Below are 24,147 nucleotides of genomic sequence, written 5' to 3' on the forward strand. Positions count from 1 at the left end.
TATACAAAAATCACTCAAAACAGATTAAAGGCCTAAAAGACCAGAAACCGTAAGACTCCTAGAGGAAAACATGGGCAGAACACTCTCTGATATAAATCCTAGCAATATTTTTTGGATTTGATCCCTAAAGTAAAGGAAATAAAGCAAAGGTAAATAAATGAGACCTAATCAAACTTAAAAACTTTTTCACAGTAAAGGAAATCATCAATAAAATGAAAAGATAATGCATTGAGCGGGAGAAAATATTTGCAAATGATACGACATACAAGGACAGGGAAACCTAGCGTGCTGCAGTCCATGGGGTTGCGAAGAATCAGACATGACTGAGCAACTGAACAACAAATGCTGTATAAGGGATTCATATCCAGCATATAGAAACAGCTCATACCGTTCAACAACCTGATTACAAAATGGGCAGAGGAACTGAACAGAAATTTTTCCAAAGAGGAGATGCAGATGGCCAACAGGCAGAGGAAAAGATGCTCAACTAATTATCAGGGAAATGCAAATCAAAATCACAAGGATATAGCACCTCACACGTGTCAGAATGGCTATCATCAAAAGGAATACCACAAATGCTGTGGCAAGGGTGTGCAGAAAAGGGAATCCTCACACACTGTTCATGGGAACGTAAATTGGTGTAGCCAGTGTAGAAAATGGTATGGAGATTTCTTGAAAAATTAAAAACAGAACTATCTTATGACCCAGCAACTCTACTTCTGGATATGTATCTGAAGAAAACCAAAAACACTACCTTGAAAAGATATATATGCCCTAATGTTCACAGCAGCATTGTTTGCAATTGTTGAGTTGTGGAAGCAACCTAAGTATCCATCAACAGATGAATGGATAAAGAAGACGTGGTACCCACACACACACAAGAATATTACTCAACCATTAAAAAAAAAAAAAGAAATTTTGCCATTGCGGCAAACATGGGTGGACTGGGAGGGCAGTATGCTGAGCAAAATAAGTCACACAGAGAAAGACACACACTGCATGGGATCACTAATACCTGGAATCTAAAAAATACAGCAAACTAGTGAATATAACAAAAAAGAAGCAGAGTCACAGATATAGGGAACAAACTAGCAGTTACCAGTGGGTAGAGGGAAGCGTGCAGGGGCAATAAAGGGGTGGGGGATAAAGAGGTACAAACTTCTATGTATAAAGTAAGCCAGAAGAATATATTGTACAATATAGGTAATATAGCCAATATTTTATAATAACTATAAATAGAGTATAATCTTTAAAAAGTGTGAATCACTATATTATACACTTACAACACATAATGTTGTCCATCACTTATACTTCAATTATAAAACATGATTAAAAACAATTAACAGTAGAAAAAGATCCTGGGGTCCCAGTGGACCAAGATCATAATAATGATACATTCAACCAACATTTATTGAGTACTTATTACGTAGTAACAAAAAGAAGACACTATATAGGCTTGAGGTCAGTCTGAATGGAAACTATGGTGCTACATAGGAACAAGAAGTTCATTTATTCAAATGTTCATCAGCCAAAACTTCCAGGCAGATTCATAGTAATCCCTTACAAGCAAGGAACCCAACCTGGCACAGGATTTTCGTGTTGCGTATCACAAACCTCTTTTAGAAGCTGGTAAAAGATAAGGAGTCTCTCCCTAAAATAAGTACACATGAGGACAGGCAACAAATTGTGAATAAATCTGGACAATTTGTGGGGTTCATCAAAGAACCCCGTAGCTTTCTTGATGAAACTAACTTGGTCTAACGAGAACTTGGAATTTAATCACTTTATTTCTGAATTGAACTTCTCAACATACAAAGATATTGTGGGTTCCATGGTCAGGAAAGGGTGGGAAGAGTTTTTTAAAAATGATCAGGGAATCCCATGGTGGTCCAGCGGTTAGGACTCAAGAGCTTCCACCGCAGGGACCCCGGGTTTGATCCCTGGTTGGGGAACTAGATCCCCAAAGCTACGAGGCATAGCCAAAATATGAAGGAAAAAAAAAAAGATGAAAAAGAACAGTAAAAAAAAAAAATCAGGGTGGGGGGGACTTCCCTGGTGGTACAGTGGATAAGAATTCGCCTGCCAATGCAGGGGACACGAGTTTGATCCCCGGTCCAGGAAGATTCCACGTGCCACAGAGTAACTAAGCCTGCACGCCTGCAGCTACTGAGCCTGTGCTCCACAACAAGCGAAACCACTGCAATGAGAAGCCCTTGCACCCACCGCAACTAGAGAATAGCCCCTGCTCGCCACACAAAAGAAAGCCCAAGTGCAGCAACCAAAACTGTTTGCGACCCCATGGGCTGCAGCCTGCCAGGTTCCTCTCTCTGTCCATGGGGATTCTCCAGGCAAGAACACTGGAGTGGGTAGCCTATCCCTTCTCCAGGGAATCTTCCCCAACCCAGGGGTCGAACCGGGGTCTTCTGCATTGCAGGCAGATTCTTTACCAGCTGAGCTACCGGGGAAGCCCAGAAGAAATAAATTAATTAAAAAAAAATTTTTTTTTTTGATGATCAAAGGCAGGAAAAGAAGAAAAGGGCAGAGGTTATGAACAGCTGGTCTCCATCCCTGAGCCCAAGGAGAAAGCTGTGAGGGATGGGCAGGGAGATATGGGCTGTCACTCCCTGTGGGGCTCTGAAACAGAATCTTTTCCCATTTACCAGATTCCTCTTTTCCTTGTGTCCCCGTGAACCTACCCCAGCCACTACAAACTCCCCATAAATGTCACAGGGGAACTTCCTGTTCCCTTCTAAAGATGGAAACACTGAATACAAATGAGTGAATTTTGCAAATTTGTGCAGGCGGGGAATCAAGGCATGCATTTTTAAAGTGTACACGGCTCATCTAATTCAATAAGTAGTTCCAAATCGAATTACACTTCACACTTTGTACAGGGCAGGAAGCGTCTCCCCGAAGCCTGATGAGGAACTGGGAGGCCAGAAATCTGAGAGCCTGCCCTCTGGCCTGAAAGCCGGTTTAGAGATCCACACAAAGGCGAAGGAGTTTGCAAACGCCAGGAGTTGCATCTCTCTCCCCACTGGATCTTTCCCAAGAGGAGACTCAAAACAAAGTCACAGCTTTAGGGTTTCTGTGCAGGGACAGATTGGTTGGAAAGACTTCCCACGATCCCGCGCCCTTTGCAAGACCTGGGAGGGGACAGGGTAGGAACAGCCCCTGCTCCTTCCCGACTCTGGACTCTATTCATTCAGGGGCCCAGGGCGCCCCAAAGTCCGGCGGGGGGTGATTCCCTGCTTTTACTGCCCGCCCTTGTCTCTTGCCAAACCCTTTAAAGCAAACGTCTTCCCTTTTGTCCAGGAAAGAATCTCAAGAACCTCTTCACTTCTGCCAACACGGTTTCAATTGGCGTCGGTCGGTGGAGCCAGATTTGGACGGCATCCAACGCTCAGCCGGCACCCCCCCACCCCCTTTTGGAAGAGGCCCCCTCTGTTCTTTCATTTCCAGCCCGCCTCCTGCCCCCCTCCTCCAGCAGAGTTCCTCACCCGGGTTCAGCAGCCTATTGAGACATCAATCTTTGGTCAGAGCAGGCTCCAACCTGCACGGCGTCCTAGGCGCTTTCCTAAAACGCGGCCTGCAGAACTGAGTGCCGCCGAATCCGCGAGGCGGAGGAGGCCAGGGATGAGGCCTCCGACTTCCTGTGTCAAGGGATTTATCTTTCATTCCGTGTTCCGCCGCCCACACTCGCCTCGAAGGCTCAGGGAATGTGCCCCTGAGCCGCCTCCCACCCCAGGGAACCTTCCAGCAGGATAGACCCTGCCCCAAGGCAAACCCGGAATCCAGCCCGCCCACCGCGTCCAAGCGGTCAGCCACAGAGAGATTCCGTTAGTTCTTGGCAAGTGCTTGCAAAGCTAAAGAGAGAAAGAGAAGACCTTCCCCTACAGATGGGTGGAAAGTGGCCATTTGTCACCGGGTGGAGTCCCCCGGCTCCCCTCTCCTATCAGCAGGACTGTCAGCAGACGCACACCAGAGCTCCATGTTGGGGAGGCTGGGGGCGCCCCCTCCCGCAACTGATGAGATCATGTAAAATAGCAAAAACTAGACAGGGTCCTCTGGGGTGCAAGAAAGCAGCCCCCTGCCAGGAGCTAAGTAGGAAAAGAGCTCCCCCGCTCCAAAGATACCAAGCAATTCTCTCATCAGATCATCTGCTCAGGCTCCGAGATGCTGCCTACTGAGGTCTCCCCCCCACACCCCCCAAAGGACCCCCTACCCACCCTGGTCCCTTCAGAGTGGCGGGGGCTGAAGGCACAGCCAGGGAGGGGGCCAAGCAGGGAGGCGCAAGTTCCTAGGCCAGGAGCGGAAGCCTGACCAATGACCCCATAAGGAGGGAGGGCCCCCTCGTACCACTAGTTGCAGGGGCCTGGAAGGTTGTGGGGAAGGCGGGAGGGTCAGCAGCTCTGGACCTCCTTGAACCATGTCACCATCCGCTGGCAGCTCCAGCTCCGGGCTGATGTGATTCGAGGCAGCTGGCATCATGTCCCCCCTCCCCACCTCCAGCTTCTTCCTGCTCGGGAGGTCAGGGGGTCAGGAAGCAGTGCGCGCAGAGCCTGGGAACCCACACGGCCCCTCACACGGCTTGCTCCGTGTCCACTCAGCAGAGAGCCTGCCTAGACTGTGCCCACCTGCCCGCGGGGCTGCCTGGAGCCCTGCCTGCTGGAAAGGACCCCCTGCTCCCCACCCCACGCAGTGCCTAGCCTCTGTTCTCCCAAGGGAGCCCCTGGGCAGAGCGGATACGCCGGGGCAGGTCTGTGACATCTTGGGCCACACCATGAGCCACAGGTCAAATGCTCCCTGAAGTGAGATGGGGATGGTGAGCTCAGGTATATACACGTACCCGTCAACCACAGGCTCACCCCAGAAAAAAGCAGTGTGTGTGGACAGCATGCCTCACTCCCTCGGGACACATGTGCAACACCCCTGAAACACTGCCCACGGGAGATGCTGGCCACGGGCAGGGTGCACAGACACGCCCGAGCCCCGTGTGGGTTGGACACTAGGCAGAGTCCCGCTTCCTGTGCCTCCTGCACACTGTGCATGATACGAAGCTTGGGTGCGCCACTGGATGGGGCCTCTGACCAGACGGGGCCGCCGGCCCTTTGAAGGGGTCACCCTCACCCCAACTTCTCTTCTGCGGCTCCTCCTCTGTCTCTCGGTTCTCCATCGCCTCGCTGGCTCCTCCTCCACCTATAGAACCAGTCTGGTCCCAACTGGACACTCTCCCCAGTGATCCTGCCCATCCTCTGAGCATCAGATGCCAACCTCTGTCCAGATTCATACACCAGTGCCAATCATGACTCAGCAGAGATGGCCCACTGTGCCAGGCCCCCTGCCCAGAGCTGGGTATCCTCAGCCCCTGCCCTAGTGAAGCCTGGATGCCTCCCACTGAACATGCCGCCAACTGAGCTCTGGACCCATCCGTGCCACCCGCCCCCATGAGTAACAGCATCTCCACCAATCCAGTTACTACAGCTGGAAACCCAGTGGCCAGCCTTGGTCCCTCCTTCCATTGGCCCACATCCAGTCATCCACCCCAAATCCTATCAATCTGAATCCAACACATCTGAAGGCAGTCTCCTGGCCTCCCACCACCTCCATGGCTCCCACAGGCCAAGCCATCCCCATTAAGTCCCCCACCCCCCACCCCACCGCAGGGTCCATCCTTCTCAAGGCACCAGGAAGGCCTGTTTAAAACATATTCATTGCATCGCTCCCCTGGCTTGAAAGCTTGACTGGGTCCCCCTACACCTGGGATAACACAAGAACCCCGAGCCCCAGAATCCTACAGCTAGGACCCTGTTCCATCCCAGACTCCCTGTGTAACCCTGAGCAAGTAACTTAATCTCTCAATGCCTCAGGTTTCTGATGGGTAATACGAGATAATACCTGCCTTGTAAGAGTTCTGTGAGGACCAAACGAGATATTAACAAAGCACAGACTGGAGCCTGGCACAGCCAATGCACAGAGCATGTGTTAATAAAATAGAAGCCCATGCCCGGCTCTCCAGTTTCGGCACGCACACCATCTCCCTGGCTCCTTTCCTCTCCTCAAACAAGGCTCCCCAGAGAGGTCCTCCCTTGGCCCTGCTCCGGGGGACTCCCAGTGTCCCGTGGTTCTCCTCCCAAGTGCCCCTGCGCACAGCCTGCAATTGCAAAGTCTATCTCCTCTGTTCACAATCCCACAGCCCAGTACGTAAGATGTCAAATGAGTGAATGAAAGGCCAGCTCGCTGCCTGCAGCCCTCCTCTCTTCCCAGAGCATCGCGGGGCCGCTGCTCCCGGGTCGGTGCAGGCGGCCCCTCCGCGAGGCTCCCGCGGTGCTGGCCTGCATCCTTTCCCACGGGCTTCCCAGGCTTCCCTCTGCTCAGCCTTCCTCGTGTGCCAGCATGTGAATGAGATGTGAACGATTTCCGGTTTCCATCTCCCTTCTGGAACCACAAAGCATCTCGGCGGAAGGATGGATGCACTTCCTGGGACTGCTCCTGCCCATTCAGGAAATTCTGTTCAGGAAACCATCAGTGGGGGCATGGAGGTGCCCACAGAGGAGAGGAGACTGGGCGGCCCCTAATCCCTACCCGCTTCCTGGTGCGTGCGCCCTAAGCTGCTTCAGTTGTGTTCGACTCTTTGCCACCCTATGGACTGGGGCCCGCCAGGCTCCTCTGTCCATGGGACTCTCCAGGCAAGAATACTGGAGTGAGTTGCCATGCCCTCCCCCAGGGGATCTTCCTGACCCAGGGATCAAACCCGTGTCTCTTACATCTCCTGCCTTAGTAGGTGGGCCCTTTACCGCTAGTGCCACCTGGGGCCTCAGGGCACGTGAGGCCTCCTCTCCCTGAAGCTTGGGCAGAGCAGGCAGGGGTGCTGGAGGGGCGGGCGTGGGGAGGGGGGCCCTCAGGTCTGAACACCTGGGCCCACCCGGGGCTCTGTCTGACCCCTGAAACCTCAGCCACACCGCTCTCCACACTGCAGCTGACCTGGCCAGTGCCACGGCGAGGAGTGGGTCCCCTACGTGCAGTGGCCGGGCCACCAGGCACTAGGCATCCATTAATTTGCTGTCCAGCAGTTAAAGGTAACACAGCATCAGCCTAAACTTAAGAGCGATTGGGTCAGCTGGCGAGGGATTAATCGCAAGACCAGCAGGGCCTCTGCAGAAGGCCCCTAGAGCACTCAGTCCTCAGGAGCTTGGCCAGGAACACAAGAGGCCGGGCCGGGCCATCAGAGGAGAGCTGACCGCCATCCGGGCTGGCCTGCGCACAGCACTTTACAGTTTACAGAGCGCTCAGACTTGCTTTATCGTATCCGATCCTCGCCTTCACATCCTTCCTTAGACTCTACATTTCCTGCCATAATTAGCTGACACTTTTGAAATCAGACCAAAATAACAAGAGCTATAGTAACAACACGTTCTCCTACAAGTTGAGATGAAAGTTAAAGGAAGGGGCTCGCCAGTCCCCAGGGCCTCCCCCACTTCCTGGGACCCAGCAGATCCCCCCAACCCACCCCCTACACCCTCCGCACGCGGTGGAGACCTACTGTGGACCGAGAATGTCCGGCGTCCTCCTACCGATCGACCTGTGCCTCTGAAGGAGCTTCGCCTCAGTCAGCACAGGACCTGGAGGCGCCCCCAGCCCCCGAGGGTGGGAGCCTGTCCCCTCCCAGGTCTCCCCAACCGGCGGCTGCGGGAAGGAGCCACATTCATATGGTAATTTCTGCCTGTGAACTGCCGAGGAGCAGAGGGAGGGTGGGGAGGACAGGGAGGAGGGAGGAAGCCGGACCGCCCCGCCGCCTTCCCGGGACGTGCCGGTGGGGCCCTCCCCGGCGCGCTCCCAGGCTCGATGCTCAGAGTGGACCCAGCAGGCGCCCAGACGTGAGCTTGTGCGGTGGCTTAGAGAGACACGCAACATGCATTCGTCCCGCAGCTTAACTTTTCTGCCTGTGATGCACACAACCGTCCAGAAAGGGTGTAGCTTGTTGCCCCTGCAGATTCTGAGGGGAACAGCAGTCACCCTCACACTCTCCCTGGACCCCAGAGGCCGACCTCCCCTAAGCCCTGCATTTCCACCCTCCCAGGAAGGAAACACCTCCCCTCCCGCCAGGAATGGAGATGGGGGTGCATCCTCGTCCCCAGTGGGAAGGTACTCCAACCCCACCCACTCCTTCCACCCACTTCCTCTTTCGCGCCGCCCCTACTTCACTGTCACGTGTCCCCCTGTCTTGCCTGGAGAGGACACACAAGCCTTCCTTCTCCCCTTCCTGCCTTGTCCTGGGCCCTGTGCAGGCCAAGGAAACCAGAAGTCAGGGGCAGGACCCAACAGGCTCCTCTGCGCCTTGATCCCACCCCCAACTCCTCCCTGCATTAACTCCTCATTGATTCATCCTGTTCCGCAAAGCTTGGCCCTGGACTCACAGTGAAACCAAAGAACCCCCAGCCAATTGCACAGAGACACAGATTCAAGACTTGACACACAGTGCTCACAGCCACTGGGAGTGGGGCCCAAGAGACCAACAGTGCACCCCTAACTGGGTGCTGGTGAGCCAAGTGTTCCAAACTGACTGTGCAGGTCCCCGAGAGAAATGAAAACACATGTGCCCACCCAAACCTGGGCCCCGGTGTTCACTGCGGCACGATTCACATGAGCTATAAAGTGGACACAGCCCAAATAAATGCCCATCAGCCCACGAATGGATAAATGCAATGCGATGCAACTGTTAAAGTGGAATACTGTGCAGTCATAAATAGGAATGGAGCAGGGACACATCACGTGTGGACGAACCCTGAAAACATTACACCAAGTGAAAGACGCCAGATACAAAAGGCCACCCACTAAAAGAAAAAAAGGAAGCCATCACGACATGATTCTACTGATAGAAGTTACTAGGATAGGCAAATTCACAGACAGCAGGCAGATTCGCGGCTGCCAGGCGCTGAAAATGACCAGTAACGGACTTAAGATCTCTGAGGGGTGGTGATAAAAATATTCTGGAATTGATGATGATGGTAACTTTGTAAGTATACGGGAACCCACTGAATTGTACACAATAAAAGGGTGCATTTTCTGGAATGTGGATTAATATCTCCATAAAGCTATTATCAACAACAAGAAGGCCAATGATTGTGGTCCCCAGGGAACAAACCAGAACAACAACGGTGTCCTCTTGTCCACAGCTGGCCCCCCCATCCCCCGCACCAATCCAGCCTGCACGCCCCTCCCCACTTTCCATTCAGCGGCCTGTGTGTGTATGTGTGTGTGTGTGTGGGGGGGGGTGATTCTGGTGACTTCTCCACCTGCGCGGCCCGCTCCTCACACCACCAGTGCTCTTAAGGACTCAACATGAACTTTTAAGAAGGGGCCTCAGCATCACGGGCTAGAACCTGTCAAGTCATAGAATGACCCAGGAGCAAGCCCTGTTTACTACGAAGGAAGCCTCAGCCTGAAAGGAGGGGGATGGGGCAGCAAAGGCAGCCAGTCAGCAATCAGAAAGGCTGAACGTGGCTCATCCCGGATCTCTGCACAGGAGGGACAAGAGGTGAAAACCTTTGCTACCCAGGACACCCACTCAGACGCCCTCCATGTGCCTGAACCAGTGGGATGCAGCCACCGTGGGCCAGCGCCCAGCTGCACCCCGCCACCACCCACCTGACCAGCCAGGTGCTGAGGCTGGTCGGAGTCCTGAGTGCTAGCTTGTCCGGAGGAAATGACTGCAGAGCTGCTGGGGGCGCACCGCCAGATTTCCTGGGCCCACCCCAAATCCGTTAGAGGCCCAGGTCCTCCCTCCACCCCTGTCCCAAACCCTCAGGATGCCAAGCAAGCCACAAGAGAGAACTGAGTGACGCCCCACTTTTACGAGGTGGTGCAGGCCTCAGAGGGGGAGGAGCCCCCAGGTTTCTCAAGGTTTAATTATAACTTTAGCACTCGGGTTTCGGGGTGCCCCGTGGTGTGAATCAGCTCTTTACTTCCAGCCATCCTCGCGGAGCCCCACAGTGAGCTGTGGGGGGAGCCCATAGAGAGGCCTCTGGCCTCAACTGTACCTATCCCACAAAACCTGAGGACCAACTCCCCCACCCCTGACTCACACGTCTCCCCACAAGCCAGTGAACTGGCAGCAGGCTGAATGCAGAAACTGAGGTGCACACGGGGGTCACCCGCCCATCTCTCCGTGGCCCATGAGGGGCCTGGCCCCCAGGCACTGTGGCACCTCTTCAGGAGATGGCTCCCCCCTCCCAAAGCGTTGCTGGATGGATACACGAAGGAGTAAAAGAGTGGGGGGGACAGAGGCGGCTGCTGGCACACAGACAGGGGCCCAGGAGCCTCAGGGAGACAGGACTGGGCCGTCCGGTTCCACGGTGGGCCCCGGAGGAAGCTGGGGAGGCAGCCAAGAGTTTGGAAAGACAGAAAAGCACAGCTGAGCAGCTCTGCAGCAGGCAGGCAGGAAGCAGGCATCTGCGAAGGGGCTGCTGTGTGGGGGTGGCCCTCACAGAGGTGAGCCATGTGAGAAGCAGCTGCCACATGGACACGGGGCGCCCCCCCCACCTCCTGAGCCCTCTCCTCTGCCTGACTGCTACTCACCATCGCACCCCAGCCCTGGAGGGTGGCCGTGAAGGCCAAGGGGACACCAAGGCGCCTTCCTACCTGCCCTCAGCACCTCCTGGGCAGTGGGTGACACGCGGAGGACCTTCTGTTTTCCCACTTTTTCAACAACTGCACCTAAACCAAGGGAACACAGCTGCCTCTTAAAACGTTCTCCTTCCCGTGAGGAGCAGTCTGGGAGGATGGCATTTCGTCACGGACCCGTCCCAACCCACCTCGCTTCAGTGCCCACCTCGGTCACGTGGGGAGGGAGGCAGGCAGCCCCCCAGCTGGTGATGAAGGTCCCGTGACACTCCTGGACGTGGAGACTGGGGGCCCCAGGCACCTGGCCCCGAGGAGCCTGTGGTTGGGAGCCGGCGCCAGTTGTGGGGCTCCTGGCCTGGTGGGCTGACTGTAAAACCACTGGGGTGACTGAAGGGATGTCAGCGGAGCGTGTGGTTTGCAGAGTGGCCCCAGGACTTCTCCCCTGCCGGGGGGCTGTGCATAACACCCTCCACCACTCTCTGCCCCCCACCAGCCCCCCACCAGCCCCCAAATGAAAATCGAGAAGGATTCTCACTCCAACTCAACGGGGCTGCTGTCCACCTGTTGTTCGTCTCCGGGGCCCACAACTGACCCCAGCAACTGGCAGCTCTTCCTTGGTCCCGGGCAGCCGAGAAACAAAAGACTGGGGTCCTGTCCTCACTTCCCAACAGCTCCCACAGCACCCGAGTGTGGAGGCAGGGCCAGGGTCATCTGATCCAGCCCCCTGCCTCAGGAAAATGTATTCAAATCACCAAAGAAATGCTGTTCTTCCGTCCTTTCTCTTTAAAAAAAAAAAAAAAGGGGGGGGCCAAGGAGCGCTCATGAAAAGAGAGCAAAACAAATGTCTGTTCTTACAAGGCTCTCTGAAGCTCGTCTCATCTCACAGGAACCACAGAGCGTTTGAATAAAGATGAAACACTGCGATCACGTGGTATTGCTCACGCCTCCACTGAGAAACAACAGGAGTGTCCAGGCCTCCACAAAGACCGAGAAGGCTCAACCCAACACAGGGGCACGGTCCAGGGCAAGACACACAGGCAGGACACAGACATCCTCACCTGGCGTGGAGAGAGGGAGACTCATTTTCTTGCCCCGGGAAAGGGAAAACCTTATCTGCTTTCAGAGGCCTTGGCGACAGGCCTGGGAGATAAGAGATAAGGGTGTGGGAGGCGGGAGGAGCTGTGTGCGCATTCCACTAGGGACACCAGCAAGGACGCTTGTTGGAGTGATCACCTCACTGGGCACTCAGTGCCTGGCACACGCAGGGCAGGACAGGGCCAGGGGTCCCCCTCCAGGGCACATGGCTCTGGAGGGCCCTGTGGCACGCATGCCAGAAGCAAAGAAACAGAGGATGGAGCGAGCACCCCTCCTCCACGAAGGCTCCGTGGGGGTCAGGGTGGGCGACTGAACCCCAACCTGGAGCCTCTGAGAACAGCCAGGATGCTCTGGAGTTGACATCTTATGGGGTGGGTGCTGTCCCACCCCACCCCGCGCCAGCTTCAGCAGAGCAACAAGAAATGGGGTGCTTCTGCTATGATCTAGCTACTAACCCTGGTTAAAGAGTTTATTTACGCTGGAATGGCCGGGAAGGGAGAGGAAGCAAACTGGTTCATCTTCCCTCTTTCGGGCCCTTTGCTTTGAGCTGCCCTTCCCCTGCCACCAAGGGCCAGCCATGCAGCCCACATGGGTGGGTGGGATGATGCAGCTCAGCTCCTGTGGGGGACAAGTGAGCCCAGGTGAGGCCAAGTGGCCGCTCAGGCCCCTGCAGAGGTGGAATCAGAGCTCCCCAAGCCTCTCAGCAGTAAGCCCTTCTCCGCCTGATCTCAGTAGTAATAAAAGAGAGTGGCAAGTTAGAACCCCACCCCACCCCCACACCCCAGGGCCAGATGTTCCACCTACCGCTCTGCGAGCCCCAGTACAGGGCACATGGGGAGCCTGCTGGGAGGTGGGCAGGCTGGAGGGCCCACCAGGTGGGGCAAGGCGCCCTCCCGGCTGTGGATCAGACCCGCACCTTTGCTGGCCACCCCCCTAGGCTGCACAGCCAACAGGCTCACCTGCAGAGCTGGCTGACTGGCCACCACCTCGGAGGCACTCCTGGGAAGGCGTCAGGAGGCTCCACTGAGCTGCTAAGAACAGGTCCCTACCTGTCCCAGGAACCAGGCTGGTACTCAACAAACAAACCCAAGCCTGGTGCTGGCAGGCAGAAGTCTGGGAGGGGAGTCCCGGCCAAGGGCTATGACGCCTGCTGGAAGCATCTTCCTCAAGACCCTGGCTGAGGGGAGCTGGGACCCCAGCTCCAATCCCTGAAGCATCTATGGCCTAAGCCAAGGTTGGGGGCGGGCAAGAAGAGGGATGAGGCTGGCACAGCAGGTGTGGAAGGCTGACCGCCACTGCCGAGGGCCCCGGCCAGGGGCTCAGGGGGCCAGCAAGCGTCTGTCCTCACCCTCACAGGGCGAAATAAAGTCCTGCTTCCTACACACCCGGCCAATGGGAGAGACAGGGAGCCCAGAGCCATCGGCAATCTGGGAAAGGCCCAGGAGTGAGCCGTGCGGGGGGTGGGGTGGGGGTGGTGGCGGTGACGGGCGTCCTAAGAGACCTCTGACACCACGGGAAGCCAGTGCCGCTCCATGCTGCTGAGGGGGTGCTCGCCTTCTGCCGAATGCATCTCAGCCCTAGGACGCCGCCCTCCTGCAAAGCTGCCCTATCTGACGAGAGAACCGTTCAGGCTGGTGGTGACACAGCAGGAAGTGGGGAGAGCACAGGGTGGCCGCGGACGCAGGCAGGGGGTGGGGCAGTGTCAGCCCCAGGATCCTGGTTGTCTTAAGGGGTTCAGGGCTCCTGGGGTGAAAGCCCTGGTGAATCCGAGGCCTGGGATGATGGACCCGGCACTCAGGAAACAATGCCATGGGCCCCCTCAAGGCTTGGTGTTGGTGGGGGCCAATGACAGCAGGGGCTGTTGTTCTGCCTCCTGGCAGCCCCCTTCCCAGGAGAACAGGGCTCTGCCTCCTCAAGGACAGAATGCCCGGTCCCCCCCCCCCACCACACACACAGCAAGTCCCCCCCATGCGCCAGTCACTCCTGTCACAGTGCCAGCCTCGAGGAGCAGAGCCTGTCGGAAACACAGACTCAAACCAGCGGACTCAACGGTCCTGCAGGTGTCACAACCCGGACATGATGGGAGGCGGGCAGCAGGGATGCCCAGGAGGGGTGGGTGAGGGTCAGTGACCACACAGGTCCCCTGAGATGGGCGTACAGAGAGGTCGGCCACAGAAGAGGCCTCCTTTCCCAGCCACGTCCTAACCCAGAGAAGACCCGAGAGAAGTCAGGTGGGCATGACCCCTTTCCAAAGAAACCTCACGTGGATACCAGCTTCCCGCTCCCAAATGGTCAAACAAACTTGTTCTTCTTTCTAGTTCCTGAAAAGGAGTCTATGGGTTGCCAAAGAGAAATGACATTTATGTAAACACCCATGCAGGCCCTAAGTCTGAAGGCAAAACAACAATGAAGGAAGGGTGGGAAGCATACCATTATGAAAAAAGGGGCCTTTTTCTCGCTTCTCCCCAGCAGGACTTTCCAAAGCGGGATCCCAACAGAATCCCAACCAGGGCGCTGTCCCCATGGACAGAAACCCACTGCATGGACCAGAAACCTGCCGTATAGACTGCTTCTGGGTGGCACATTTTTCTCCAGAAAAGGAATCTCAAACTTCTCTTTGGTGAGCAGAGATGCTTCCCGAAACCTCGGACAAAAATGCAGCAGAGTTCATGGCGGAGGAGAGAGAGGGAGACGAGAATGAAGAGCAGCAGCCTGGGCGCCCAGTCGACCCCCAGGGGACGTGGGGGATGAAGTTTCAGAGCAGATGGCCCTGCCTGCGCAGCACCTCACACCCCTGCTCCTCGTCTGGGTGCCTGAGAGGACGTGCTGGCCCAGCTACGGGACTGGAGTCCGGGGGGCTACGGGAGCAGGGTCCCAACTTCTTTCAGCTAGAAAAGCCCTTTGGAAGACACATCCTGGAGATGCTGCTCCCCGGCAGGGCATGGCGAGGCAGACACCTCCCCATCCTCTAGCAAAGCACATACATGCCAGCACCCCATCCCACCACCCTCTACTGGCCCCTCCCCAATCCGCTCCCAGGAACATCGAGAGCGTCCCAAACACCTCCCAGGAATCCAGACAAGCTGCAGCACAAACTCCCCGTGAACACAATTCTGTCCGCGAGGTCTCCAATTCGGGCATTTCTAAGCGCCTGTTGAAACTAACCTCCAGCCGGTCCTCCGCTAACCCGCCTACCCCTAACTGCTGACAATCTGGATGGGACGGTTTGAAGCAGCAGCGGTGGCCCACCAGCATCTCCTCCCGGCCCTCCAGGAATATCAGGGAAGCCCCCTTGCGATAGGGAAATGGGCTCCAAGAAACTGCTGGCTGAGGCGGACTTAACCACTCGGGTAGCCGGCCAAATATTTACAAAGCCTCGGCTGTGACACACAAAGCCGTACTCTTCTGCTCCGCGGCCGAAAATTTGGGCCCCGCGTGGAGGACCGAGCTCCCGCCGCCCCGCTCCTGGGGCCAGGGGGGCTGTCCCGCCGGCTGTGGGGGGCGGGGGGTGGCCGGGCCTGGAGGGGCTCCGGGGAGGCGCCGTTCCCGCTCAGCCCTGGGGCGCGGGGGAGGGGGGCTTCCCGGCGGCCAGACCACCTGAGAGCCCCCCGCGAGCCGAGCGAGGCTGGAGGGAACAAAGGGAGCGCGGACTCACCCAGCAGCTGAGTCGGGCTGCGCCGGCCGCCTGCGCGCGCGGCCCGCCCACCGGGTCACATGGCTCCGAGCCGAGCAGAGGATCAAAGGGGCTTTGTGGCCGAGGAACAAGGAGCCTCCCAGAGCGCGGGCAGAGGTAGGGAGGGACCGCGACGGCCTCCTTGCAGAGGGAGGCTCAGCGGGGCAGCGGCTCTGAAGGAGCGGGACGAGGGGTGCGGAGGGAGTGGGTGGGGGTGGAGGCAGGCGGAGAGAAGGGGCGCTAGCTGTGACCGAGGAACGCCAAGAAGCCCACTTCCCAAGCCAGCCTGAGTTAACCCCCAAAAGGAAAAGTGACATGGTTCCCCAGAGGGAGAGAGAGAAGGCGAGAGGCTCACCTGGACAGACGGCCAGGCTGCCCTTCCAACCAGTCCTGCTGGGGTGGAGGGAAGGGTGATGCCAAGAACCTGCTGCTGCCCACAGGCACCCTCTCCCTGCCGCCCACCCTGGCTCCCTCTCTGCCAGGTGTACCCCCCCATCTGGTTCTGAACCCCCCTCCCCTATCCCAGCAGCTCAGATGACAGGCCACTCTCCCCAGGAGGTCAGGTTTCCTGGCAGCTGAGGTGGGAGCAGAGCCAGCCCCGCTGTGTGTGCCCTGGTGGAAATGACCCGGGAAGGGAGCGGAGAGGAACCGGCAGGGGCTGGGGAGGCGGCGGCGGTGGCCAGCTCACCCTGAGCTCGGTCTTCTTCCTGGAGCCTCGGAAGATTACTATCGGATCCCGCTCTGGCTTCTCCAGCCCCTCAGGGCCTGGGGATGACTCACGGAGTCTCCTCCTCTCTCTCCCCTCCCTGCGGGCCCCTGGGAAGAGCTGAGACCCCCTCAGGGGATGGGTTAGGTGGTCCCCAGAGGAGGGAGCTTGGGAGCGTCCCTGTCCCGGGCTGGGCCTGCCCACTGGACGCTGGGATCAGCCAGATCCATCCTGTGCCTCGACCTCTGACCCCCGAGGGAGTGAGTCACTCCCAGGCATGGGAGGGGCCAACTTGGCTCAGGCCCACTCCCACAGGAGGAGACAGCTCCTGGGGGCTGGTGTGGGGGGGTCTTCCTAGGGCAGAGAGTGGTTAGTTCCAGTGCAAAATGCCAGTCCATTCTCCTGCCTCCAGAAGACCCCCAGCTCAGCCTTCGGAGGCCAGGCCACACCCAAGGTTTCCCAGATCCCCGGCATGGTTAGTGGGCAAGGACCCAGGGGCACCCACCCCACCGGCCACAGGGGTAGGCTGACCACGTCCACCACCATGTCCCTCAGCAGCCAGCCCTTCCCAGCAGCAGCCACTCCTACCCCTGACGGCCAGCTTGCCCCCCAGTGGCCTCTGAGGTCTGGGGGTTTGCCACAAAGGCTTCAGGGGCCTGTGTTGCAAACCCCTTCCAACTCCGACATGGAGTGGCCACGCAGAGCTGCTGCCCCTGGTCTCCAGGCACTTGGCCAGAGCTGGGGGAGTGCCCAGTGGGAGGAGATGCATGTCCAGGGCCCTTCTTCGCATCTCACTGGGAGGGAGGCCGTGGTGGATCCCAGGCACGGGCCTCAGAGTCAGTATCAGATGGAGGCCCCTTCGCTTGAACCATCTTTGACTTATTACTCAACATCTGCTGGCCCAAACCTTCCCCGTCTGTAAAATGGGCATGATCAACTCCAGCTGCAAGAATTAAAGTGAGACACATGTGTGTCCAGAAACAGGAAAGGCAGCCGCTCTACAAATACAAATCCTTTTCCCCCAAGAAGGTGATTTCCAGACAGTTGCAAGGGCCCAGCCCCTCCTGAACCCCTGCCCACTTGTTCAGTTGCTCAGTGTCCAACTCCCTGCGACCCAATGGATTGCTGCACACCAGGCTTTCCTGTCCCTCACTATCTCCTGGAGCTTGCTCAAACTCATGTCCATTGAGTCGGTGATGCCATCCAACCGTCTCATCCTCTGTCGTCCCCTTCTCCTCCTGCCTTCAATCTTTCCCAGCATCAGGGTCTTTTCCAATGAGTCGACTCTTCCGCCTACTTGGCTGGGACCTAAAAAAGCAGGTCCAGGAACCAGCAACAAGGGAAGCCAGGCTAGGCGTAGGGTTAATTAACATGAAGCCTGCACTCCACACCTGCCCTGGCAGCCTCCTGGTCCCGCAGCACTCCCCTCGGAGCCTCCTTCCAGCCTCTGGCCTCACTGTTTCCCCCAGAAACAGTGGCCCCAGAGTCCACTCCCAGGGCCCGCTTCCCCTCCTGGGCGCCCAGCACTGCTCTCCAAGCTCATCCCTCACTCTGCCCGCCATCTACACCCAACCCCCAGATCACGGGTCCAGGAGGCGGCCTGAGTACTTTGTACACATGCCAGGCTCCTCTTACAACTTTTCCTCACTTGTCACTGACCAGGGCCCTCAGAGCACAGAAGAGGGTATTCTTGTGCCCACCAAGCCCCCCAGTCCAGGGGCTTTTCCAACACAGAACGTCTGCCCCCCCGGCACAGTCCACTGCTGCTCAGGACACACTCGGCATCCAGGGAGAGCAGCCTGACACCTGGGCAGCTGCCCATCCAATCCTCCAGTGGAAACCGAAGGCCGGCCACAGACAGTCCAGCCACAGACGTGCTTTTAAAGTTTCTAGCAGTAAAAAAAATAAAAAATAAAAAAAATAAAGTTTCTAGTAGCCACAGTAAAAAATGTAAGAAGAAACAGGTAACATTAATGTTAATGTATTTTATGTAACCTAACAGAGCCAAAATATTATCAACCCAACATGTGATCAGTATAAACACTTTTGAGATCGTTACATGTTTTTTTGGCCACAAGGTATGTGGGATCTAGTTCCCAGACCAAGGATCAAACCCACGCCCCCTGCATTGGAAGCGTGGAGTCTCAACCACTGGACCACCAGGGAGGTCTCCAGTGTGTGTTTTATAATTATCGAACCTCTCGATTTGGACGGTTCACATTTCAAGCGGTCAATAGCCACAGGTGACCAAGGGCTACTGTCCTGGACAGCACAGCTCTCTATATTCTCAGTTTCACCCTGAGATGACAACAGACCCTTGGAGAGAGGTTTATCTGGATCATTTTTCACACCACATATGGAGCCACACTGGGGGTGATATTAGACACACATCAGCATCTACTGTGAGATGCTGAGGCCTCTATTGAGGCTGCTGATCCCTATGTGGCAGTGTTCCCTTTCTGGGGACATAAAGGGACATGCAGGCTTCCCTGGTGGCTCAGACGGGAAAGAATCCACCTGCAATGTGGGGGACCTGGGTTCAATCCCTGGGTTGGGAAGATCCCCTGGAGGAAGGCATGGCAAACCACTCCAGTATTCTTGCCTGGAGAATCCCATGGACAGAGGAGCCTGGTGGGCTGCAGTCCAGGGGGTCACAGAGAATCGGACACTATTGAGCGACTAAGCATAGCACAAGGGGACATGATTCTCAGCTTCCACCATTCGACACAGCAGAGCTTCTAAGAAACTGCTTTGCCAAATGTGCGCTAAGTATAGTCAGACAGTTTCTGTGACTGCTCACACATCCCTTTCTGGGCTTCCCTTGCCTACCTGGCTCACGGTTGCGCAGGCCGGGATGAACCCGACTCAAAGGGAATGGGGCTTCCCTGGTGGCTGGGTGGTAAAGAGTTCGCCTGCAAACGCATGAGCCATGGGTTCGATCCCTGGTCCGGGAAGATCCCACACGCCATAGAGCAACTAAGCCTGTGCGCCTCAGCTACTGGGCCAGTGCTCTAGAGCTTGGGAGCTGCAACTGAGCCCACGTGCCTGAGAGCCCGTGTGCCCTGCAACAAGAGAAGCCACTGCAATGAGAAGCCCAAGCACCACAACGAACAGTACCTGCTTGCCGCAACCAGAGAAAGCCTGCACGCAGCGATGAAGAGCCATCATAGCCAAAAATAAGTAAGTAAATTTTTTTTTTTAAGAATGAGTTGGGCTATTGAAGCTTCCTTGGCAGCCTGGAGCCAGGAACCCTTCTGGACACCCAAGCTCCAACTGCTCCTCCCGCTCAGACACCCAGACACTGGCTTCCCTTGCATCCAATAAGTACTTCAACACGCTTCTGGTTACTAACTTCAAAACTGCACTGATTAAAAAACAATCTATAAAGACAGAAAGCAGGGGCCGCCAAGGCAGAGGCAGCCATGGCTGGGCAGTGACGCTTCATGGATATGGGGTTTCCACTGAGGTGAGGAAATATGCTGGAAGTAGATAACGGCGACGGTTGCGCAACACGCTGTATGTGTGCACGGTCAATAAAAAAGAATTGGACGTGCCCTCCTTTCACTGGAGCCAGTTTGTTTTCTTGTTTTATACCTTAAAGCCAGAGGGGCCCCAAGACAGATCAGGAGCCCTGGGGGAGACTGTATCATGCCCCATCTTCCCAGAACCTCTGAATGTGATCTTACACGGCAGGACCGACTACAGAGATGAAGGGCTGTGAGACACAGAGGCTCTCCCGATTATGTGGCTGGGCCGCGAACGTAATCCCGAGGGTCCTTAAGATAAGTTTGCAGAGGGGAACTTGAAGAATATAGGAAGATGACTGTGTGATGACGAAGGCAGAGAGTGGAGTAATGCGGCCACAAGCCAAGGGCGCAGGCAGCCACTGGAAGGTGAAAGAAGGACAGCTTCTCCCTCTGGATCCTCCAGACAGAGCCAGCCCTGCCCAGTGCCCCTGATTTCAGACTTCTGACCACCAGAACTGTAAGAAGAATAAATTTCTGTTTGAAACCATTGAGTATGCGGTAAGTTGGGACAGCTGCTGCTGCTGCTAAGTCATGTCAGTTGTGTCCGACTCTGTGTGACCCCATAGATGGCAGCCCACCAGGCTCCCCCATCCCTGGGATTCTCCAGGCAAGAACACTGGAGTGGGTTGCCATTTCCTTCTCCAGTGCAGGAAAGTGAAAAGTGAAAGTGAAGTTGCTCAGTCGTGTCCGACTCTTCGCGACCCCATGGACTGTAGCCTATCAGGCTCCTCCATCCATGGGATTTCCCAGGCAAGAGTACTGGAGTGGAGTGCCGTTGGCTTCTCCGAAGTTGGAAGAGCAGCCACACCAAAGGAGACTCATGCAGCCCCGCAGTCTGCAACTCGACCTAAGTTTGGGAGCTTCCTGGAGAGATGAAGACACAAACTCTCAGAGTGGGATGGGAACTTGTTCCAGGCCATGCACCTGTGAGCCGGACCCTTCCCAGACCTATAGGATATTAGTCGGGGTTTGGGAGAGAGAGTTGGACTCATCCATAGAAAGCTAAAGAAACCCCCCTCGCCGGGTTCCAGCTGATGTGCATTCCAGGGGTGGGGAGGGTGGGGCGTGGGCTGCCCCATGGTGTCCTTGACAAGGGTGCTGTGGGCCGTTTCCATCTGTCCATGAGCAGACCCCACCATCGGGAACACGGGGGACGGGGTTGGGGGGGGGGGAGGTAGCCGGGGGCAACCGCACTGATCGGCTGTCTGGCAGGAGGGTCCCACGCTGGAAGCCACAGAGGGACACGTCGAGGCTTCCACCTCCAGCCAGGCCAACTGGGTGAAGAGCACAGCATCCTGTGGGGGAGGCACCCGCCCTGCAGAGCAGAGCCACTCATGTGATGCCCGAGATGCTGGCTCCAGCGTGCAGCAGCAGCGGGAGAAGGAAGCAGTTACACAGTGCCCTCCCTCCCTCCCTCTCTCAAGCACGCACGCACGCACCACCCCCACCCCAGTTCCCAGGTCCCCAACGGTCCTCCTGCCAAGCCCAAAAGCCTGGTGGTGAGCACACAGCTCAGCCCTCCTGCCAGCTCCCTTCCAACCCACCCCGGGCAAACCCCCACGGGATGCAGGGGATGCTTTCCATCAAAGGCCAAGAAAAATACCCTCCCCGCCTCCGCAGGCAGGTCACTGGGCTGCCCCCAGGCCCGCCCCCTGCAGGAGGACAAGGGAAGGGCTGGGCGGGTTGGAAGTGTGAGGCTGGGGGCTGAAGTGAGCCAGGAGCATAAGCAGCCACATGCCCCCAGGGATGGGGGGCCCAGGTGCCTAGAGTCAGGCCGACCTCAGGAGGTGCTGCCCCTCATGCAAGTCCCCCGCCGTCACTCCTGGGGTTGGCGAGGACCCCACAGCCCGAGGGCAAAGGCCCAGGCCTGCACGGGGGAGGGAGGGGACCCTAGCGCAGTTTCTCTCTGCAGTAGAGCTTGTTGTCACCTCGGGTTGATGTCTTTTTCCCAGGTCCTTTTCAACTTGACCTAGGAGAACCTTCAGGCTGCCCCTCATCTCAAAAACAAGGCCACCCCCACTTCCTGTGGCCCCGCCCCCTCCTCCAACTGTAGGCTTGCTTGCTTCCTCTCTCAACAACCCGACCTCCTCCCAGTTGGTCTACACTTGCGGCTTCCACCTTCTCAGCGCCCACTCACTTCTTAACCTCTGCTCTCTGGCTTCTGCCCATTCCACCATTAGACACAACCTCTTGAAACGACCTTCATGGCCAACTGACCTCGGGGGGCAGCACGTGGCATGCATTAACCACTCCTCCTGGCAGGTCGCTTCTCCCGGCTACCTTCCTCATCTTGTCCCCCAAGACACAGGAGTCTCCTCTCCCCGCATCTCAGGAGAGGCTGGCCTTACTTTTGTCACCAGCTTCAGCCACAACCCCCAGGCTGCCACCTCTGATCCTGATCGCCGTCTGACTCAGCCACACCTCTAGGCATGCTTGTGTTCTAAGGTCCCCTATGCTGTTCACCCGGGCCCCATAGTGTCCCAAACCATACCTAAAATCCCCTGGTAAAAGTCACCACTTCCAGGAAGCCCTCCAGGTGTTCCATCAGCTATGACCACGCCTGCCCGCTTTTGTGTTTCCTACCTCACAACCTGACCCAAAACACTTGTCTGGCTGATTCACTCACCTTCCCCGCCGCCCGCGCCGGCTCCTGGGTAGCGGCCCCTGTAAATGTTTGTGGAACTCGGCAGCCGGAAGGCCCCATTTCCTCCTTTCTAAGAAGCACTCCTCCCAGCCTCACTGTCAGGTTGCCTCTTCCCCTGGCAGGCACCTTTAATACACATTCCTTTTTCCTCTTGAAAAGCTATCATTACATCAACAATGTGTCAGAAATTATTTGATGATATCTTAACTCTCACTCGCAGCCAACTCTATTATTCTGGTTGGGATGGATACTTTGTAGCTAAGTGGTAGCCCCAGGCACACTTCCAACCCCACTACTCCATCCTCCTTCCAAAATCCCGAACTCCCAGCAACAAAACAAGCCGATCCTGCACTGATTTCAAGCAGAAACCCAGCGTGTCGGTACTGGAGAGCTCTCCCCGGGGGTGGGGTGGGGGGTGGTGTCAGGAGGGAAGACCTCCAGGCGGGGGCGCTCCAGGCCGGCGTTACGAGCGACACTCTAGACTTCCTGATCCTCCACTGAAATTAGGACCAAAACAAAAGCTTAAGCAGCTAAGATGGTAAATTTTTTCAGTCCAGCAATACACAATTTGGTATTTAGAGGCGGGACTGAGGGTCTGGAACTGGGGAGTAAGGGAACAAGCAAGTAGAAAGAGCTGGATGTTTGTTTGACTTCTGCTCAGAGGTTCTCAAACCTAAGGGGAGCTTTGAGGAAATACAGATTCCCAGGCCCCTCCCCAGCGATTCTGATTTAACTAATCTAGGCGTTGGTTAAACATTTCTCAGGAGATTCCAACAGCTTGGGTTGAGAGTAGCTGGTTAGCACTGACACACACATACAATACCCTTGAGATTCGGCAAGATGCTGATAACATTTAAACTTAAGCTAGGTGTGTCCAAGAGACACAGCGGGTGAGTGGGGTGGGGGTGACACGTATTAGTTGCTCAGTCGACTCTTTGTGGCCCCAGGGACTGTAGCCCGCCAGGCTCCTCAGTTCACAGAATTCTCCAGGCAAGAACACTGGAGTGGGTAGCCATTCCCTTCTCCAGGAGATCTTTCCAACCCAGGGATCAAACCCAGTTCTCCTGCATTGCAAGCAGATTCTTTACCATCTGGGTCACCAGGAAAGCCAGGGGTGGGGTGGGAGTGTCAGTACTTCCCACAGAGGGTGCAGGGCCAGAGGTGCTGAAGTGCTCCGTCGTGGCCGACTCTTTGTGACCCCATGGACTGTAGCCCACCAGGTTCCTCTGTCTGTGGAATTTTCCAGGCAAGAATACTGGAGTGGGTTGCCATTTCCTTTTCCAGGAGGGCCAGAGGGGCCCTTGGCAAGTCCATGGGCAACATGGGGCCTTTTTATAAAGGGCCTCCACATTGCCCACTGTCTGGCTGGGACTTGGAAGAGAACCAGAGAAGGATACTTGGAAAGGTGTCCAGGATACACTACTGTGGCATAGGACTTCGGAGAGGCAGCATTTGAGTCCCTTAAGCCTCATCTGCCTAAGAACAGAACCTTCTGGAAGAACTCAGTTGTCAGCAGTCTCCTCCTCTGAGCAAGCCGGGAAGACTGACTATCGCAGACAAGAAGTCTACACACCACACCTACAGATACTATGCCACAAAACCATCCTGGCTCTCATCTCCCCTCTCAAGGGCCCATTTATCTTTCCAAAGTCCTCTGTTCTCCAGTAAGTGTCCTTCTCCGCCTTCCCTTTTCCTACTAAGAAGGTGTGTATATAAGCCCTAAATCCTGAAGACCTTTTAAGTAACATTTTCCTGTGAAATCCCTTACTTATGTGCTTACGTCTATCTTTTCTCTTACTAGTGTGGCTTAGTTTAGTTTGCAGACCCCCAAAAGACTGAAGGAGAGACATTATTTTGCCAACAAAGCTCCATACAGTCA

At 56.1% G+C, this 24,147-nt stretch overlaps 1 protein-coding gene and 1 long non-coding RNA gene across 30 annotated transcripts in view; one reads left to right on the forward strand and one right to left on the reverse strand.

The window, feature by feature from the left end:
• Positions 1–24,147, reverse strand: part of SEPTIN9 (septin 9) — a 180,708-nt gene that overhangs the window by 20,863 nt on the left and 135,698 nt on the right. Inside the window, exons 1-2 of one of the 29 annotated variants that reach the window (XM_069542058.1) lie at positions 16,080–16,359; positions 15,747–15,781 (exon numbers count right to left, since the gene is read on the reverse strand). The exons of 9 other annotated variants lie outside the window; for them this stretch is intronic. The gene's annotated coding sequence lies outside the window, so the exon portion shown is untranslated. Of the gene's footprint in view, positions 1–3,500; positions 3,784–7,543; positions 8,182–8,228; positions 8,309–10,578; positions 10,717–10,814; positions 11,682–14,883; positions 15,608–15,746; positions 15,782–16,079; positions 16,360–22,250; positions 22,326–24,147 lie in introns of those variants that run through there. 19 more of the 29 variants (XM_069542055.1, XM_069542054.1, XM_069542052.1 and 16 more) reach the window with 19 other exon arrangements.
• LOC138414505 (uncharacterized) lies at positions 14,074–18,033 on the forward strand. The gene is made up of 2 exons (XR_011246868.1): positions 14,074–15,508; positions 17,760–18,033. It is a non-coding gene; the product is annotated as an uncharacterized lncRNA (long non-coding RNA).

Source organism: Ovis canadensis, chromosome 11, assembly GCF_042477335.2.
Source record: "Ovis canadensis isolate MfBH-ARS-UI-01 breed Bighorn chromosome 11, ARS-UI_OviCan_v2, whole genome shotgun sequence".
Lineage (NCBI taxonomy): Eukaryota > Metazoa > Chordata > Mammalia > Artiodactyla > Bovidae > Ovis > Ovis canadensis.